Here is a 16273-nt window from a genome sequence, read left to right as displayed (position 1 = left end):
GAGACAATGCTTTACTGGCAGACACATTACTGACCCTTCAGAGGCAGCTAGAATAATGAGTAGAGAAGGTTTTAAAGAAGACAGTCCTGCCAACCAGAATAATTGCTGCAGGAAGTGCAGGGTTCCTTGGACATGATGGTGACTGGGTTGGGTCACGCTCTCTCAGAGTAGGATGGATCAACCAACGGCCTGGTGAGTAAAATCATCCTAGAATGTTGAAATCACTGCATACATAGTAAAGGCATCCTGATTCCTGTCAATTTGTGAGTCAAGGTAATTTGAGGGAACTAATCTTTCATGGGGTCACAAAGTGTCAGACACGACTGAGCGACTGAACTGAACTGAACTGAATCTTTCACTTCACTTATGACGTCTTGACAGTCACTTGCTACTCACATATCTGATATGGTCCTGAGTTCTGACATTCATTCTGCAATCTGAGTATATCTTGATGTTTTGGTTTAATAAATATGGCTATCAAAATAATATAGAATGCAGTTTTTAGATTAGTATAACTCTCCAAGGTAACATTTAAAATAAACAAAATGTTCAGGTTTTTTTTTTTCCTTAAATTACAGATTTTAGTAAATACTTTGGGCTGGAAAGAAACCAGCACTAAATTTATGTTTTTAGATTCGATGTTTTGCTTTTTTCACATCTCTAAATTGTTTACTTAGAATTAGATTCTTATGAAAAACATATTTGGAACTAGAGTCAATAAATATAATGGATGAAACAGATAAAGGAAGAATAAATAATGGAAGAGCATAAATAAAATTAAATGAGAAAGCAAGCCATGTTGCTGTAGGCTAAATAATTTCTAGAAGCAGCTTCTCCTTGGGAGTTGGTGCTGTAGTGTTTTTCCTCCTTTCTCTTTCACTTTGACTTCGGGAACCCAGAGAATAGCTCTGCCTGGGAACAAAAATACAATTAAGAGAGTCAGGCAGAGGGACAAGCCACCTCTCACCTCTGACACTTGGAACTAGAGGCATAAGTGGATAACTTCTGAAGCAAGATGGGCTTTTGCAGAACTATGTTTTTGAGATGTTTAAAATTCTTCCACTAACAATATATTCTTCCACTTGTATTATTAAATTTTAGAGCATAAATTTATCAAGGGTTTTTAGGGCTTCCAAAAAACAATTTGCTTAAATGAAACTGCCCCTGGAAAGGGTCATAACATTGTCTGCAGACACTTGGGCAGCTTGCTCTGTAATTGTTTTAGAAAACCTTGCTTTCTGGAAAGAGAAAATAAGATGATCCTCTCAGGAGCTACGGGAAAAGAAAACTAGGTACCTCAAGTGGGAAGAAATGGACGCAGAAAGGAATTAGAAGTAGCCTTTCCCTGGATGTCTGCCTTTTCTGCAGTGAGCCCCGCTATGACAACAAAGGGGTACAGCTCTGGCTGCTCCTCCTGCCGATATTATTGGCAGTCAGCTGAATGTCTGCACAGAGAATGCCACAGTCACGGCAAGATTGTTTCTGTATTGAAAAAGCAGAAAACAACATCCCGGCAGTCCATCAGAAGAGATGGGATTTCCTAACGAAAGAGGAATGCTCAATCAGAAGAGTTTTTGGAACCTTTCCCTTTGCCATGAAACCTGGTGAACGGTTTGAGTTTCTCCAAAATTACTTGAAATTTAGCTGCTGGGAGGCTGCGCCGATCGTTCCAACTTTACTTTCAATTTTGCATTTTGTTGGATGCTTCCCTCAAGTCTTCAGGTGTACTTCTGTCATTCGTCAGGGCTGGAAGGCGTATTATTTATTTTGACAGTCACCAGCCTATTTTGTCAAGCAGTACACATTACTGCTCCATTTGACAGGTGTTACTCTTAAAATCCTTCAGTCTCCTTTCTCCCTCTTTGAGCGAGGCTTCTGTATCTGCTGTCTGGTTTACCTTCCCGAAGGAAGCACAGCACATTTTCTGGTTAATAAAAGCTCTGTCGCTACCTTTCAGTGACAGGTTAAGCAGCCATTGGCCAAACAAACAAAAAAAAAAGTCTTTTTGTGATACAATAAAAATTTCGATGATGTGCTTAAGCTGGTATCCAGTGGAAGCCTTAAAAAAAAAAAAGAAGAAGAAGAAAAGAAAGGTCGTGAATGTAATGTAAATAGAGGCAAGGCAGTAGTGTCATTTCACCTACAGTATACATATTGTGAGTACAGAGATCAAAACAAGCTCTAAGTTTAGTGGCATGAGGTTTGGATAAAAGGAAATAAGCTGCATAACATGTTCCAACTCTCCCAGAAGAAAATGTGGCTGGAGATGGTGATGTTGAAGAGGACACCCGCTCAGGTTAGAGAAGTCAGGCCTTTCAGAGGAAGATGGCATGTGAATTCATTTTTAAGTGCAAATAGTAATACAGACAAAAGAAAAGGTGCCGCAGAGCCTTCTATATCGGTGTCAATATACAGGTGGGGATTTCATTTTGAATATGCCAGTTATAACCTGTTATGAGACACTGGGGAATTATTTTCCCCTGATGTTCATGGTTCATCACCATGACCCATTCAATTCTCTAACTTCCTTTGCTGCTCAGATGTCACCTCCTCAGGAAGCCCTCTCTGATCAGCGGGTGCAAGCACTTCTCTCCTACTTCCTTGGCAGCTCTGTATCAAGTCCTGTTTTATGTTTCTTAAAAGAATGATTCAATTCCTGTCAGGAAGAAAAAGCACATATTTATGTAATTATTTACTGTCAGTCTCTTCTGTCTTTTAGCAGTACTCAGTAACAGTCTACTCTACACCTAGTGGACTAAAATGAAACCCACGTATAATCACGATGCTGTGATTCAGAAATTGAGTGGGCTCCTCAGAGATTCCTCCTCTGTGTTGTGTTACCGGCACTCAGATGGCAGCGGGGCTGGAGGATCAGGGTGGTCGGCCTCCCGTGTTGGGGGCCTTAGTTCTGGGCTGCTGGATGGGGCCTCTTTCTCCAGATGGAGAGCCTGGACTTCTTCACCAGAAGGCTCAGGGTGGCAAAATAATGAAAGCAGCAGCTGCGACGTCTCGTAAAGCCTAGAACCTGAACAGCACAGAGTTACTTTTCCCACATTCCCTTGCTCAAGTTAAGTCTAAAGCCAACCCATATTCCAAGGGAGAAAAAATAGGTTCCAATTTTTAACATGAGGTGTTGCATGCACGCACAGGCACAGGAGGAATCGTTACAGTCCGCCTTGCCAGCTACTCATTACACCTCCTAGAATTTGAATTTCCAGATGGCATCATTTTGTTGTGTGGAATCAAGAATATAGTTGCTCATTTATTATTATTTTTCATTGTGTCTACATTGAAACAATGTTGAACACCATACCTACATATCCAAGACCGATTTTTTAACTAGGGTTTTTAATCTCTATCTAATAATAGAATAATATTTCTTCTTATATTCCCTAGTATTGCTTCAGAAATGATATACACAAAGAAACCTATCTCTTCTCTAATGCCAGCTTTTTCTCATAATTCTATTCTATAAATGCTATTATTTCAGACTTTTATTATTACCAAGGATTTAAAATATGGAGTTATACCTTTCTCTCTTCCTTTTAAAATGAGAGGGAAAGAGAACCACATTTGAAAACTGGCTCTACCTCTTACTAGCAGTGTGAACATGAATATATCACTTAGTCTTTCTGATCCTACTTATTGATCACTTAAAATTGATATGATAATTTCACCTCAGGGTCATTGTTGGGGATTAGCTTTGAAAAAACTTTGAAAAGTCCTAAATAGATTAAGCACACACCAAATGAAAATTTCCAACTTCATGACATCTTTTCTATAATGCTCACATGCACCATACTTATTGCTAACATTTTCTGTATACACTATACCTCCATAATTAGACAGTAAACTCCTAGAATGTAGGGACTCCTCAAATTCTTGGCATAGGACCATACACATTTAGAACTCCAAACATGATAAAGCCTGTCTATTGACTCAGATTAACATTGATTAAAAAGTTTAAATACTATCTTGGGGGCAGTAAATGTGAACTCAGTGGCTTTTTGGAGTTTTCATTGTTGCTTTATGTTCTACCATGCTGTGTTCTCTATATGGCAAACTCTATTGAAAAGAAAACTATATAGGAAAACAAGACAGCTAGTTAGTGTAAAGGGGAGCAGTGGTTTTTACAGCCAGGGGAAAGTTTTTCAAAACCTGATGCCAGATGTTGGGTCAATCTTGGGAGTTATATTCCTTTTAGTTTTATGTTAAGATCTTTACACCTCCTTTAAAAAAGTCTTTGATATCGCAGCAATTATAATTTTAGGAAAAAAATTCAGAGGCCAAATGTTTTTTTTTTTTTCCTCCCTCTCTGAAATATGATTATTTCAATTACTAGGAGCAACAATTAATCACCGAGTGATTCATCAGCCTGCAGCTGGGATTGGAGAGCTGACTTCCTTTCTTTATTCCCATTTTCTGCTCTGGATGCAGCAAAGGTTCAGTAATAGCAAATAACTTTTCCCTACCTTCAGTACCTTTTCTAATACTAGCAGGGAAGAAAATGTTGAGTATTTTTTCCCAAGTACATTTTCCCTTACACATTTCTGAAAGGAATTATAGAATTACAAGTGATGGTTCATTTTGTTGTAAGAATAAGGCATTATAGAATAAACGGTTCCTTAAAATTTGACTTAACTGTTCTTTGCTATTTTTCATTGCAGAACTTGTGTTTGAAGAATGGCTAAATCACTCACTTCAAATGGATAATGATTTTCTATTTCTTGGCTACCTGGCATTTGAACTTCATGTGAATAACATAAAATGCTAGATTCATGTCCATGGACAGAGAACAACTATTAGCAAATTCATTAGTTGGATACTGTATATATTTTTAAAATTTCAACAAGCTATTTCCCCTGACTTCTAATCTGTGAAGTCAAAATTAATTTAGAAATGTATCTGATTCATGGGATTCTAAATTTATGTTATATTAGTATATACCCACCCACTCCAGTGTTCTTGCCTGGAGAATCCCAGGGATGGGGGAGCCTGGTGGGCTGCCACCTATGGGGTCGCACAGAGTTGGACATAGCAACAGCAGCAGTATATACCCATCTACCTAGTAATGAATCATCTTCAAATATTCCAGTGTTCTGATTACAAGTATGTTGCATTTCCTAGAATTCTGTGAAAGGATAGTATAACCTGTTATGTCATTCCTAGGAGGTGCCAGCAGGTTGGCCTGGGAACAGCATACTCACCTAGAAAGGGAGTAAATTCACTTAGAGCAAGGTTCTCAATTAAACAATCCACAGACTTAGAACTATCTACAAATGTCAAAGTATAATCTGTGTCATTGGGCATTTTCCATGCTCTTCATCAATTTCTCCAACATATTAAAATAAATGTTCTTAGTACAAACCAGAATTTCTTTTCAGGAGAGTGCTGAATTGCTTTCTATTTAATCACATTCATTTGCTCATTTAATGAAAGCCCAGTGTGCCTTGAAAATGTTAGCTACAAGATCTATAGACTAAGGGTTTTTTTTCTCTCACTCTCTTTAATGTAAGTGAAATCATAATTAGTATATGTTAGTAATTTTATATGTGACAAAAACGTAGAAGGTTCTGAGATGTTACTCTATCTGTGTGCCACGTTTGCATGCCACAGTTCTTGGGTGCTGGCAGAAGACAGGAGGCTGCAGAAGAAAAGGTGTTTACTACTCAGAGCAACAGCAGTTGTCAGCATTTGTGCTGGTGGCCCATGAGACAGAGCAGACTGAGCCATGTGCCTGCACACACACAGTGGTTTCTATGACAGGAGTGGGATTCCAACCTTAGGAAAACTGAATCTTTTATAATGGGCAGTAAACCTGTCTGACCTTTGCCACCAGGGGAAAAATGATCTTTGTCATACTGAGCAATAAACATTCAAGATCTATGGAGGCTAGTCTTCTAATGGTATCTACCCCTCCATCCAAAACTGTCTTGATATCTGGAAAATTTTCCTCGGAGTACAACCCTCTGTCAGCCACATGATTAATCTGGCTGATAGAGATTAGGACTAAATCTGTTCAATTTGGCTCATATCACATCTCGTTAAGGCTGATATCAACAGGACTCTGAGCAGCTGGATGAGGAAATATGCATTATTACCCTCAACTGTCCCTCAACCAGCTGAACAAATCTCATAAACCATCTGGATCTACCTCAGAAATCTAGGTGGTTTTTTTTTTTCCTTTAATTCCACATCGACTTTTCAAATTGTCCCATGGCCTTAGTCCAGATAAGCAGGAGTTTTAGAGATTACACAGACTTTTCCTTGGCACTCAAGGAGCAAATTTAGGGGCAATATCATCTATCACAAGCTTGATCACTGAGTTACTACTAATCTGAATACATTCCAGGACTGCGACAGTGCCTTTGATCAGCTCGACTAATATTGAAGACAAATTTTATATCACTTTTTCTAATTGGACAACACACATGGTAGGGTAAGCCGACTGCAATGCGGTGGGTGCAAGTATAAGTCAGTTCCCCATCCAGGAAGCTTCCCAAGTCATCATTTTGGGAAGATGGTACAGTCATTCAAGGCCTACATTATCCTAGGGACATTTTCCTTAAAAACTTGGAGGTCTTTGATGACCATTCCTAACGTCATAATCAACATTTAGGGGAGAGAAGCTAATGTTTGGGTTTCCACACACGACATATATTCCTAAGGGTACATGTGCCTAAAATAAATGCTACTGGACTCACTAAAGAGGGGTCTACCTCAGCCGTCCCCAGTGTTTCTGGCACCCCGTACTAGTTCCGTGGAGAAAACTTTTCCACAGATGTGGAAAGGGCGGGGGGCGTGGGGGTGGAGGGGGTGATTCAAACACATTACATTTACTGTGAACTTTATTTCTCTTATAATTACATCAGCTTCACCTCAGATCATCAGGCACTAGATCATGGAGGTTGGAGACCCCTGGCCTACATCATCCAGGAACATAAGTTGACTCTGTTCCAAGGTGGCCTCATACTCAGCTAGGAGACTTTAGGGTTCTCAATTCAGTTTGAAAAACTGAGTCTAGTTATTGTTTTTGAAAGTGATGCCTAAGGACAGTGAGCCCACTCTCTCCTGCTTATCGGCCTCATCAGCTGGGCAGCTTTTATATACTCTAGAGCATCACTGAACTACTGTACTTGTCACAGGGTGAAGTGGATACTAAAGGCGTCGACAGGAATTTTACTGAGAATTGTAGAGAATAGGACTGTTATCTGCCCCTTTGGTAGACTTTTTGGTCATTTTAAGAAATTTGGCAATCAGATGGTACCAGACCTGCTTGCTGGGGAATAACAGATCCTGAAATCAATTAAATTTAAGTGCTCATTAATTTGGGAGCGATGCATTTTTCTTGAGGAAGACTCTAGGGAGAGCCTGAAAGAACAAAAAAAATCTTAATGTCACTTCCTCATCCATGCCTCCCACAGTCTAAGATGTTCCGTCTGCAGATTTCAGAATGATACTCTTCCTCCACTGCCATAAAATATCTATGTCACATTACAGTAGCTGCAACTTCATCTTTTCTCAACTACTCCCTACTCACACTCAGAAGGGATAGATGCAAAAGTGACAAAGGCAGTTTAATAGAATTTACAGAGCCCTGTTGTGTCTCTCGCTCTGACCAGTGTGGTCTACTGTAGGGGATCGTGGCAAGCAATGTTCTCAATCAAGTGGTCATTATCTTTGTGACTTAACTATGTCACTGTTATCATGAGGCATCTCTAGATGGAGGGTACCCTTCTTTGCCAGGGATTCTGCTCAGCAATATCATCAGTCATGGAGGTCAGTTGGGAGAGACCATGCAAAGCTCCCTGGATAGCTTCCAACCCACCCTTTTGGTCTGCTTCCCATCAAAGGATGAATGTTTTTAAACTAACCGATATAACGTTACAAACAAAATGCCCACTTGAGATGTGTACAGTCTTTAATATTCAAATTGTCAGTCGCTCAGTTGCGTTGGACTCTTTTCAACCCCCTGGACTGTAGCCTGCCAGATTCCTCTGTCCACGGAATTCTCCAGGCACAAACACTGGAGGTATAGCCATTACCTTCTCCAGGGGATCTTCCCAACACAGCAATCAAACCCAGGTCTCTCGCACTGCAGGTAGATTCTTTAACATCTGAGCCACCAGGGAAGCCCCAATAATATGCAAAGAATTCTGTAAATTGTTGAATCTCTCTGTGAGGAGTAGCAAAGAGACAGTAGTTTGTCCTTCATTGCCAGAGGGTTTGAGAGCTTTGATATACACTCACACAATCCCAAGATACTCCTTGGCTATCAAGCCTCTAAATTTTTTTGGAGTTTATCAGCCACTCTTGCTGGGAGAAATGTGGTAACACTGAAGTTAAGGCTGTTCACACTGAAGCCTCAAACTTGCTGACCTGCAGGTTGTCATCTATTTAATGAAAATTTCAGACTTCATATGATAGAGATATTAGTGTTATCTGGGCCATGCCCTGAAGGCAAAAGACAGGGGAGCTTAGGTACCCCTTGGGGAGGGCTGTAAATGTCTATTGAAGGCCTTGCTGAGTGAAGGGACATTGGTCTTGAACCTTGGGTGACAGCAGGATGGAAAAGATGGTGTTGCCAATGTTTAACACAGCATACCAATGAATTTATTTGTAGGGCTATAGTAGCAATAACAAGATTCAGTTGGTAATAAGCCACCATAAGACTCCATCTCCCATTATGATTTTTCACCGGCTACACAGGATTGTTGTGTTGATTTTGTGATCCATCCTTGCTGTCTTTAAGACCTTAAGACTGTGATTTCTATTTGTTATCCTTGGATTATATATTGTTTCTGTTGGACCACCTTGGAGTGGATAGGCAGAGGAGCTTGGAAGTGATTTACATGCCCAATAGTGATTTTCTATATATGACACTTCCTAATTGGAAGAATATATTCTGGATTTTATAAGTATTCACAGTAAACACATATAAACTAATATAATTGTACATGTAGGAGCAGAAATCTCAACAGTACATTGAATTGATCAAAAAGGCCACATCCACAAGGACATATTAATTCTCTTTACCCATGCATACTTAGTCCAAATTGCAATACCTGAAACTGGGTATCCCTGTAACTATAGAGCCAGGAGGAATTGGGACTCGGTTACCCTTCTCCAAGGGCTTCCCAGGTAGCTCAGTGGTGAAGAATTGGTTTGCCAATGCAAGAGTCTCAGGTTCAAGTATTCTTGCCTGGAAAATCCCACAGACAGAAGAGTCCATGATGTTGTAAAGAATCAGACACGACTTGGCAACTGATCATGCATGCACTCTTCTCCAACAGAATTACACACATTTGAATTTCTTCCTTCCTCCAAATTCCCCTGTAGACTTGGATATGTATAGCCTTTGGTTTTTCACGGAACTGGGGACACCTAGAACTCATCCAAAATCACCTTTCTCTTTAAAGTGGTTGAAATCAGGTTAATCAAGAGGGTGGAATCAGAGAGCCTGGGGTAATCAAAAGTCAGGTCATGTTTACTTTAAGTTGGTAGCAGAGTGGTGCCTACATACAGCTCAACCAAATGAAGCTTCAGTGTTTTCAATCCACCCAAAGTCATAAACGAGGCCAAGATTATAACTACTGACACCAACTATTTTAGCTTTGGGGAAACTTTGATTCAACTGCCATAGTCACATTGCTTGGTTGAGGCTGTGAGATTTATTCTACTTGGCTGATGTGGATGTTACATACACAGAGGAACTTTTTGGATTCTACCTTAATGGAGAACATCTGAAGTTGCATTGTGAAAATAACAACTTAAGTTCTTGCCCAGTTTCAATGTAAGGCCTAAGGGAGTTTTCCAAGGTGGCATCCTTGCTGAGCAAACTTACCAGGTTTCTTTGGGTCCATTTCTTATTCATTAGTGAGTCACTTTCATCAGCATTGTAAAGCTCACCCAGGGCAGTAAGAGCCCAAATCTTTGTCAATGCTGCATCTATGGTTTCCCAAAGGAGTTTTCTTTCTCACCAGGAATTCCCTTCATGGTAGCAAAGGCCCAGTGCACAAAGCCCTGAGACCATTTATTGTGATCTCTGAAAGGATCTAGTGTTGGCCTGCTAGATTGTAGAAAGGATTAAGCCATAAGCAATCCTTCTATAGCCAATCTGCCTTAACAGCCATTACATGCCCGAAGTCAAGTATTATATCCCCATGTCTCATCTCCTCAGCCAAACTAACCAAAATTCTAATGGTTTGTCTGCTTTTACCCTCCGTGGTAATGAAGTCTCTTCAGTCCATTTCTTTGGAACGAATGGTGGTAGAAGTTTCTGCCTAAGGATGATCCAGCTGAGAAACTTCAGTTTTTGCTCTTAGAAGAGAATAAGCAATACCTTGGGCATCATTTGAGGTTGTGTTTACATTTACTTCCTAGTGCTCGACCTGAAACCATCTCCACAATTCCTGTTAATTAAAAGGAAATAAAATGGAGGATTTTTTTAAAGCCAGTTGATCATACATGAACTTTCCTCTTCTCCTTTTAACCAGCCCATGAGACCTTTATCTTTATTCCTGCAGAAAGCCATATCTCTGCCAGCCTCTCATCCATCAGAACAATGGAGGGGTTTGAGGTTTTACTTGACTAGCAACTTACTCTCTGTTATAGATTTTCAGAGAACACAAAAGGTAAATAAGTGAAAAAACAACCCCCTGGGATAAGAGACAAAGGACTTAATTTCCACTGACAGTAGTAGCCAGAGTGTCAGTATTTACACAGGTTCCCCAAGTTCCAATTCCCATAGTGCAGCACGAAGAGACTCAGTTGACATCTTGCACATGGTTATAGTATGAGACAAAACATGAGTCAGAGAAACCAAACTCTCTGTAATAAGTAAAAAATATGCCTGCTTTTTACCCAAAGACAAGCATGTTTTCCTTACACTGGACAGCAACATAAACAAATAAGAACAACAAAAACAATGAAACACGTGACTGAGTCTCTCAGTTGTGTCCAACTCGGACTACACAGCCCATGGAATTCTCCAGACCAGAATACTGGAGTGGGTAGTCTTTCCCTTCTCCAGGGGATCTTCCCAACCCAGGGATTGAACCCAGGTCTCCCATATTGCAGGCAGAGTCTTTACCAGCTGATCCATCAGGGAAGCCCAAGAATACTGGAGTGGGTAGCCTATTCCTTCTCCAATGGGTCTTCCCAACCCAGGAATCAAACCCAGGTTTCCTGCATTGCAGGTGGATTCTTTACCAACTGAGTTATCTGGGAAGCCTGAAACAAAACCCAGAACAAAAAATAAAACTGCCCTTTGCTCCAGGGGGAGAAACTATCTCCTGATGCTGTTTGCTATACTAACATTCTTGAAATAATAATCCAGAACAAAGGCCTAGGCCTCTGCTCAGAAGATGTGCAGAAATGTGAGAAACTCATGGATAACTGTCCCCCCAAAATGTTTCCATATGAAAACATAGTAAGGGCATTTTCTGTCTGTGTTTCTGTTTCTGTCTCTGTCTCTTTTCTCTTACAGATACATAAACACACATATATATATCTCAAATGTTGAAGAAAGCTTTTGGAGGTATCTTATAGCTTTAAAATAATTCCCATAAGTTTTACAACAAAATATCAGAATGTTCATATGATATGAGCCTCAGTATTTCTTTAACAGTTGACAAAGCTTAAAAACCTCTTTTTCTGGTAATTGTTAATGGGAAATGGAATGAATTCTAACTATCTTAATTACACAGATAAGAAGGATGACTGCAGAGGATAAATGGGAGACTGACATGGGGCAAAATCCAAAGTCACAGAATTAGGAACATTGCGTACAGCTCAGCAGATATCAAGCTGGGGAAATTGGCTGGAATGAGAGAGTTTGGCAAATATTTGAAAAAAGAAAACAATTTGAGTTAAATATATAAATGAAAAGAAATGCCGTCAGTTAAGGTGATGGAGGAGGAGTGACGGAAAGGCAGTCCCGCTTCACTGGGCAAGGTAATAGTCTGCTCAGAGTATTCTGGACCCTGGAATTTTACAGACTAGAGATTTAAGGTGGCTATAAAAGCATGAATTGTAGTGGTTGACACAGGAAGGATGAATAAGGATATCAATCGAAGCCTATTCAATGTAAGGAAAATCTGGCAGTGTTTCAGAGATGATGAGAGCCTAAACTATATATGGAAGAACAAAAATTCCTCTTGGAATTTGTCAGTACAGAAGCCATTTAACTCACGTGGAAGTGAAGGTCTTTGGGACAGCCAGCTATTTCACAGGACATAAAGATCTTCTCTAGTGGGAGGTAACAGATATAGCCCTCCCAGCTCCTGTCTGAAGATATATGCAGCACAAGTTTAGAAAAATGCTTATTATTATATTATTTTTATTGTGCCATAAATATTCATAGCATCATACCACAGAGGAAAATTGTGCCAAAGGAGAGATAGAATTCCAGAATCAATGAGCTTATGGAGCAATGTAATATGCAGAAGGAACAGAAGGAGAAATGTAATATACTGACTTTTAATTTTTATTTGAGACTGGTGCTCACGGCGATCTAAAGCCAGCCTCATTAGCAGAGGAGCAAAATAAATTATATCAGTACAGGAGGGAAGCAATACTGCAAATTCCAAACTCTAGGCTTGACAGACTTATTTATTGCATAAATATGATGAAAATGTAACTATTACCATTTGTAATTATGCTGTGCAGTCAGGTCTTACTTTTCCTTTGTAAAAATGCACACATGTAATGCGCAAGAGACATTGGATAAGGCCAGTTTAATTATCCTTTCAAGAACAAACAACTTGTACAGCCACGAGTATGAGACAGGGTGTACTCATAAGATGGACACTTCCTTTTAGATATTCTCACCTGGGCCTGCCTTGAAAGTGAGAATTAAAAGGGGCAAATGCAGAAGTTAATACATTCAGACTGTCTTCCTAAAATGCATTTTACATCTCAAGAATAAACCCATAATGAAATACATTTCATTTGACTTAGCTTTCTCAAAAGTCACCCACTGCAATTGCTTCAAATCATGCCACCTATGCAGTTTATCTTGCAACAAAATCTAAATTAATTTTTATCTGTATTACAGAAGGTAAATGCAGCTGGAAGGTAGGCCTGTGAAAATACATTTGTGTACCTTGTCATATACACAGCAAAGCAGATCTTCCATTTTGAATTCCAACTTTGAGATCCAGTTCTATCCGTAGCTTTGTGTAGACATGAGCATACAATGGAATGGACTGACTTCTAAGTATGTGAATCCAGTTGATTTTATTTGCAATGTCTCTGAAAACCGCTAGAGGAAGGAGCATTGTCAAATAAATAAATAATAGAATAGCTAATACTTAGTCATTTTTTACTTATCAGGCATGAGATAAACATTTATATGCAATTTCTTATTAAATAATCACCACAGTTCTATGAAGCAGGTATTATTATCTATTATCTCTATATATGTACATGAGGAAAAGCAGGTTTGAAAGTTATATAACTTTTCTGCACTCATAAGCCTGCTAAAAGATAGTATCAGGACTTGGGCCAACTTCTCTATGACCTTGGAGTCCAAGATCTATACATGATCTTGAGAAACACTTAAATATAGTCTAGGATTCTACAAAGAATAAATCTAAAATTGATTAGAGAAAAAGACGAGGCATAAAATTCAGTTAACTCAGTTTGTTAGAACATATTATTAAAAATGTTTTGCTATGTTTTGTTTTGTTAAAAATATTTCTTCCACATTGGGAAGTTATCTTTGTCAAGAATCCTGAGTCACAGAGTGTAAATCCAACCTGGGGAAGTGCCTGCAAACACAAGTTGCCACAGGTGGTTCAGGATGAAACATCATCTTCTTTTGGAATCTCACATTCAGTCCATTATTATAAAATTTCAATGGTATTGTCCATATATCAACATTATAGCTGAGTATCTCAGCCATACTTTATTATAAAAATTTTTCTTAAGTTAAAGAAATACCTTATATAGATTTCAAGTTAAATATAAGGTCAATGTTTAGGGCATATCATTGAGTATAGAACAGTAATACTTAGAATTTCAATAAATATTGATCAGTAATTACAGTTTTTTAATATTGCAAAATGACTTAATAAAATGTTTACATGATTTATATAATAAATGCAGGTAAAAGCTGGACAAATACATGATTTAATTATGTTCTAATATGTCAATTATTTTCCTGTGAAAATAAAATGAACTCTGATTAAAATGTTAATGGAATAAATTAATCACCACTTCATATAAAAGTTAAAAGATAAAGTATTAAAAATAACTATAACTACAATAATTTGCTAATGGATACACAAGATAAAAGATGCAAATTTTAGCATCAAAATGATAAAATCCATGTGTGCATGAGTGGGATAGTAAAAGTGTAAATGTTTATTTTGCATTTAAAGCTAAGTTGTTAAAGCTTAAAATAAACCATTATAAATATGAGATATTTTTTGTAAGCCTCATCATAATCACAAAGCAAAAACCTATGTAAATACGTGAAAGATATAACGAAGGGAATCTAAGTGTACCACTACAGAAAATCGTCATATCACAAAAGAAGAGAGCAAGGGAAGAAGAAAGAAACAAAGGAATTACAAAATAGCCACAAAACAGCTAATAAAATGCCAAAAATAAGCCCTTACCTTTTAAATTATTATTTTAAGTGTAAGTGGACTAAATTCTCAAATTAAAGGGCACAGAAGGGCTAAATGGATTTTAAAAAATGCAACATTCAACTATATGATAACTATAAGAGGTCTCAGCTTTAAGGACATACAAAGACTGAAGGTGAAGGGATAGAAGAAGATATACCATGCAAATGAAACTGAAAAGAGGGTAGGGGTAGCTATATTTATATCAGATAAAATAATCTGTAATAAGAGGTAAAGGAGGTCATTATACAGTATCAATGGGGTTAACCCAATAAAAGGATATTACATTTATAAATATTTATGTACCCACATTGGAATTCCTAAATATATAAGGCAAGTATTGACAGATCTAAAGAGAGAAATAGACAGCAATATAATAATAGTAGAGGACTTTGATACTCTACTTTCAATCATCCAGACCAAAACATATCAATAAGGAAACAATGGACTTAAACTACACACTAGACCAGATGTCTAACAGACATATACAAAACATTCCACCCAAAAGCAACAGAATAGGCATTCTTCTCAAGAGCACATAGAACATTCTCCAGGACAGATCATGCATTGAATCTGAAAGAGGCTGTAGCACCCGTGCAGACATGACGAAGCAGGAAAAGGGGATCTGCCTCGGATCACGGTGGAGTGGGAGGACAGACTCACAGTTGGCCATGGACAGAGAAGGATGCCACCAGCTGATCCGAGGGGAAGTTCTACGAGCTACGGGTGGGCACTGTTGTAGACAACAGGCTGGCTGCTGCAGGATGAGTGAGCTAAAGCAGGTAGAAGGTGAGGCTTTGTGAAGCAGCTGGAAAGGAAAGCAGATTCTACTTTATGAGTGGAACATTAAACCAGGCTAGAAAAAGTATGATTAAGGAATCTAGTGTAAAGCACCAGGGATTAATTAAAATATTCAAACTTTCTGAAGAAAATGAAGTAGATGACATCGAGGCAAATATGAGCAAAACAAATTTTTTTTTTAAAGGACCTTATGAAAGCTGCAGGCACTGCCAAGAGCAGGAAGGTTTTTTGAGGTTACCTGAAGGCACTTTACTGTTTGAGCTACTGAAGCGACTCAGCACACATGCACAAGGGCACTTAGTAAGGAATTTAAGATGGGAATGAATTTACCAACAAAGTTATAACATCTCAGGAACTGTCACTTTTTAAAAGGCAAGTGAACGAGAACACCTTGCAGGCCTCAGGTTTCACGGTATCAGGCATAATGATCCCCACTGTGGCATGCACATGATGGAACTATCTGACACATCTGTAGAGAAGCTAATTGGTGTCTTCACTGTGAAGTCTGGTGCATAAATTTTATAATTATCCTGTTGTACTAGAAGCTGAGAAGGCAGGGAAATCACAAATGTTTGATGGGAAAATCACCAGTAAATATACGGAATTGTCAACGAATGAAAATATAATCACAAAATAGAGATGTAGGAACTGGCCAGAAATTGAGCTAAATTTTGTACCCCCTCCAAGGTAAATGGAATTGCAATTGAAATGTAAAGGACTTCCTATCTGTAAAGAAGGAAACATGAGATTCGGTTGGCAGAGAAGCATTTTGAAAAACAAAAGGTTTACTGCAGAAGACTACCCTAGCTGGTTGAATTAGTTAGAAGATTTTATAAGGA

The 16273-nt window shown here is 38.6% G+C and overlaps 2 long non-coding RNA genes across 2 annotated transcripts; both read right to left on the bottom strand.

Annotated features, from left to right (window-relative positions):
• Positions 1-459: 459 nt before the first annotated feature.
• LOC122685558 lies at positions 460-15426 on the bottom strand. Its single transcript, XR_006338443.1, has 3 exons — positions 15297-15426; positions 2772-3025; positions 460-2656 (listed from the first exon to the last, which is right to left on the bottom strand). It is a non-coding gene; the product is annotated as an uncharacterized LOC122685558 (long non-coding RNA).
• On the bottom strand, positions 8059-10905 carry LOC122685560. Its single transcript, XR_006338445.1, has 3 exons — positions 10220-10905; positions 9066-9202; positions 8059-8176 (listed from the first exon to the last, which is right to left on the bottom strand). It is a non-coding gene; the product is annotated as an uncharacterized LOC122685560 (long non-coding RNA).
• Positions 15427-16273: the final 847 nt, after the last annotated feature.

The sequence above is a fragment of the Cervus elaphus genome, chromosome 28 (assembly GCF_910594005.1).
Source record: "Cervus elaphus chromosome 28, mCerEla1.1, whole genome shotgun sequence".
Classification (NCBI taxonomy): Eukaryota; Metazoa; Chordata; class Mammalia; order Artiodactyla; family Cervidae; genus Cervus; species Cervus elaphus.
This window is presented reverse-complemented; position numbering and strand designations above follow the sequence as displayed.